Raw genomic sequence first — 5,419 nt, 5'->3', positions numbered from 1 at the left:
TGATGACTGCGGCAAAGGTGTATGCTAACACTGAGAAAACATTGAGGAATGGTAACACGAAACAAAATTTAAAGTTGAGTTTCAGAATCCGAGACCTAATAGACAGGCGAAAGGCCCTATATGGGTCAAGGCTTCAGCCAAGTGCGGAAGCGTCAAAACCGTTTGATGCAAGATCCCTCATAGGCAACAAGAACAAAGCAGGTCCTGTAAACCGAGGTCCCAACAATTGGACTCCTCTTTCAAAGACTCCCGCTGAAATTCTCACTACAAAGAATATAAAGTTTAGAAAGCCACAACTATTAACAAGAAGATCATTCTTGGGTGCTACTAAGCACTGTTCATATCATGACTACATTGGTCATAATACGAATGAATGTAGAACATTGAAAAATGAAATTGAGACGGCTGTGAAGCTGGAAAGCTCAAACACTTGGTAAAAAATGGAAAACCGGACAATGGAAAAACACCTGTTCGGGACATCCAAAGCCGAGTAAGAAACAAATTAAAGATTTGAATGTTCATATGATAACAAGGAGAGTTCCATATAGAGAATAAGAGAAAAGAATCTGATGATAAAGAGTGGAAGAATGAACCCAGTGATCTTCCCTCAAATGAAAGGTGGCCCGAACAATAAGAATCCCCTGATCATCACTGCTCTCTTCGGGCACTATCGTTCTCATTACGTCTTCTTCGACACGGGTAGCACATCAGATATCATGTATGAACAATGCTTTGATCAGCTTGACGAAGAAGATAAAGAAAGATTGAAACCCATTCACGCTCCAGTATCGGGATTTGGAGGAGAAATAATGCATTCGCGAGGTGTAATCTCATTCCCAGTTACCCTGAGTGATGGAATTCATTCGAGGACCGAGGAGGTCGAATTTCTGGTTTTGCCAGCAACAAGACATGATATTATCCTTGGACGAGAAGCGATTGGTGATTTCAATGCTCATCCGTCCACAGCACACGGTGCAGTAGGAGTCCCAACTTGTACTGCATCGCAATAATTCATGTTAACAGGCACTGCTTTGCAATCGAGAGTTCAAAACCTAGCAAGATTTCAAAACAAACTTTGAGAACTGAACCGGAAAAGTGGGTTTTGAACAAAGATTTCCCCGATCAAACTGTAACAATTGAACCTGCTATCTCCGAGATAGTACGAACTTTCTTGAAACAATTATTATAAAAAAATATCGATGTTTTTGCACGGCAACCTGCGGACATGACAGGTGTCCCGCGGAACATTGCGGAACAAAAACTAAGGGTAAACCCGTTCTTTACGCCAATTGTTCAAAAACAACGCAAGATGGGTCTGGAACAAACGAAAGCAATGAATGAACAAGTCCATGACCTCTTGCAGGCAGGGATCATTCGTCCAATCCGTTACCAAACTTGGGTTGCCAACCAGTTATCGTCCCCAAAAGCAATGGGGCATGGCATATGTGTATCGATTTCAATGAATTAAATAAAGTATGTCCCAAAGATTGTTATCCTTTACCCGAGATAGACCTCAAGGTTGATGCTGTAGCACCATTCAAATTTAAGTGTTCCCTGGATGCCTACAAAGGCTACCATCAGATCCGCATGGCAGCGGGGCGATGAGGACAAAACAACATTTCGCACCGATCAAGGCACCTTTTGTTACAAAATGATGCCTTTCGGACTGAAAAATGCGGAGCCACGTATCAACGATTGATGGACATAGCATTCAAGAGTCAAATTGGTCGAAATCTAGAGGTGTATATGGATGATCTCGTAATCAAAAGTGTTGAAGAAGATCAATGTTGAGAGATATCGAAGAAACATTCGATACTTTGAAGAGTATCAACATGAAGTTGAATCCAGCCAAGTGTTCATTTGGAATGGAAGAAGGATAATTTCTGGGAGTGATTGTCACGAACGATGGCTTCAAAGCTAATCCAGATAAAGTTCAAGCCATAGCCCGCATGCCTTCCCCGTCCTCCCTCAAGGAAGTTCAGACACTCAATGGGCGTTTGGTTGCTTTGAATCGATTCTTTGCTAACCATGCAGCCAAATCTCACCCATTTATTTCAACACTAAGAAATTGCCTTAAGAAAGCACATTTCAATTGGACTGCGGAAGCAAAAAAAGCTTTTTTGGAGGTTAAAAAATGTTTGATGGAGCTGCCCAAGTTAACAGCACCCTGTGCGGGGGAACCTTTAACGATATACCTATCAGCGCCAGGCATTGCCATCGGGGCCGTCCTCCTGACAGATCAAAAGAATATTCAAACACCGATCTACTACGTCAACAGAACACTATCGGACCCGGAAACAAGATACTCCATGCTTGAAAAACTTGTTTTGGCACTGGTCTATGCTGCCCGACGCCTCCGCAGGTACTTTCAAGGGCACCCCATCAATGTTTTAATCGGATAAAAGCTCAAAAATGTTCTCAGTAAGCCCGAATTATCTGGCCGATTGGCCAAATGGGCCATCGAACTAGGTGAACATGCAATAGAATACAAACCTAGGCCAACAATCAAAGGGCAGGTGTTGGCGGACTTCGTGACAGAAGTTCCGCATCACAAAGAAAAAGAATGTTTAATCGAGCAACAACCCCAAGCACCTCCGGAATTGGGACAAATTTGGTCCTTATTCACGGATGGAGCTTCAAGCAATGAGGGATGTGGCGCAGGCCTCAGGCTGGTCAATCCCGAAGGCCATGAGTTTAAATATACCATAAAGCTGGACTTCAAAAGTACCAACAACGAGGCAGAGTATGAAGCTTTCTTAGCAGGCTTGCGGATAGCCAAAAAGCTCAGGGTTAAACATTTAGAAGCCCGGGTGGATTCCATGTTGATTGCGGGATAGATCAATGGTACATACGAAGCAAAAAACGATATCATGGCTTCATATGTGTCACAGGCAAAGGATTTGATGCTTCAGTTCTCTTCTTGCAAAGTCATTCATATAAAGAGAAGTGAAAACAAATCAGCGGATGCTCTCAGTAAGTTGGCTTCAATGAACTTCGAACATTTCGCCAAGGACATCTGCATTGAAGTATTAGATCGCCCGTCTGTTCCGCAACATCAGGTTTTAGTGATCCAAGCAGGAGTAGAATCCTGGATGACACCCATTATGGCATACTTGTCATCTGGAGCACTTCCGGAAGGAAAAGTAGCGGCCCGGAAGATAAAGCACAAAGCCTTGAACTATGAGATTCTTGATGGTGTTTTGTACCGACGTTCTTTCCTCGGACCACTACTTCGATGTTTGGATGCCGAGGACGCGAATTACTTAATCAGAGAGGTTCATGAAGGCATTTGTGGTCTTCACGCGGGTCTGCGGATGGTTGTAGCAAAGGTAATGAATGCTGGATATTACTGGCCGGGGATGCATATGAATGCTGTACATGAAATCAGAAAGTGTGATTCATGTCAACGCCATGCTCCTAACACGTTTCGACCAAAAAACGAGTTAGTCCCAGTCACTTCAGCTTGGCCATTCCAGAAATGGGCAGTTGACATAATGGGACCTTTCCCTGAAGCCCCCGGACGTATCAAGTTCCTGATAGTAGCCATCGACTACTTTACAAAATGGGTGGAGGCCAAACCAGTTGCTTCTATAACAGCAGCGAGTGTTAAAAAATTTTTGTGGGAATTCATCATATGCCGTTTCGGCCTCCCTCTAGAGCTCGTTAGTGACAACGGGACACAATTCGCGGACAGTGGGTTGCAAGAATGGTTAAAAGAGTTACACATATCTCAAATCTTCACCTCTGTAGCCCACCCGCAAGCGAATGGTCAAGTCGAAAGAACAAATCGGACGATCAAAGAGGAATCAAAATTAGGCTGGGAGCAAAACGAACGGGATGGGTGGACGAATTGCCCCATGTACTATGGGCCTTTCGCACTCAAAGGAATTCCAGCAATTCCGAAACCCCCTTCAGTTTAACATATGGCACAGAAGCCATGATTCCTGCCGAGATTGGTATCCCATCCGCCAGAGTCCTTATGATTGAAGATAATGATCATGAGCTTCGGATGAACCTCGACCTCCTCGAGGAAAGGAGGGAAATAGCATCGATCCGCGAGCATAATTACAAACGACAGTTGCAAAAGTATTATGACTCGCGGGTTCAAAGATGTGAGTTCGATGCGGGAGACTATGTCTTCCGCAGTAACGAAGCCTCAGGGCAAGAGCCTCCGGGCAAGTTGGCCCCTACATGGGAAGGACCTTACAGAATCCAGAAAGTTCTGTCTAAAGGTGCCTATAAACTAGAAAGGTTGGACGGGACAGAGGTCCCTAGAACTTGGAATGGGGCCCAAATGAGGAAATGCTACATTTAGTATGTTTATCTTTTGGCCTGCGTGCCTAACTAGAAGTTCACAACATATGTAATTTCATTTCTTGTATTTTGGCTTATGCCTCAGTTATGAAAATTTTCATTTCAGTCATTTGAGACTTGTATCATTAGGTAATCCTTTATTGGCGTACAAAGAAGATCCTACAAAACACTTATATTATGACAAATAAACAAAGTGTAATGGATGCAAAATTAAGCCTTCTTTATTCATACAAATGGGATTACAACAAAAGGATCAAGTTACAAGAGCAAAAAAAAACAAAAACAAAGAAAAAACTATGGTGCAGCATCACTGTGCCCCGCACCTTCACCTTCCGCATCTTCCGCATATTCGTTATCTCCTTCTTCTTATTCTTTGTTTTCTTTATCAAGTTCAAGAAGAATCTTTAATTGCGGAATGCTATCCTCCTTGTCCGCAAGCGCGGATATCTGTTCCGTCAAAGAAAATTTCAGAGAATCAAAGTCCTTTTATTTCTGTTTAAGGATAGCAATAGTATCCTTGCCAGCTAGGACATACTCCTCAGGAAGCTTGGAGGTTGAACCAAACTGATAGCCTTCTTGGAAACCCAGTTCGCGACCAGCCTGCTTCGAAGCTTTAAGGAGGATAGCAACACAATTCCCAAGTTCATCACTAGCCCGAACATCGGCAATGACCTGATAGAACAATTACACATAAGTAACTCTAAAAATACTTGGAACATTTATGATGAGAATAAGGCACATACCTTGGGAATAGCTTCCGTCAATAGCCATTTTTGGTCCGCCTTGGCCCGGACAAGCTCCATTTTGTGTTGAGCACATTCCAACGATTGATTTCGGCTCTTGGTGTTAAGGTCAGATAAACGCTTGTCCTTGGCTGCTGATTTAGCCTGAAGAGCCTCCATTAATCTGGCTTGTTCTTCCAACTGTTTTTGGAGAACAGCCTTGGCTTCCTCAGCAGCGGACCGAGCAGCTTTTTCCGCCTCCAGGGCCTGGCTGGCCTCCCTAGCTTCGTTTATAGCTTTAAGAGCCTCTTGTTTAGCATCAGAAGCAGAGGCCGCCAGCTCATCCCATTGTTCATTCATCGCCAACCAATCTCTGGTTATCT

The sequence above is a fragment of the Bidens hawaiensis genome, unplaced genomic scaffold, assembly GCF_021521415.1.
Source record: "Bidens hawaiensis isolate Kalapana, Puna unplaced genomic scaffold, B.hawaiensis_p1.1 tig00018422_1, whole genome shotgun sequence".
Lineage (NCBI taxonomy): Eukaryota > Viridiplantae > Streptophyta > Magnoliopsida > Asterales > Asteraceae > Bidens > Bidens hawaiensis.
The sequence above is the reverse complement of the archived record's forward strand: the minus strand, read 5'-3'. Positions refer to the sequence as shown.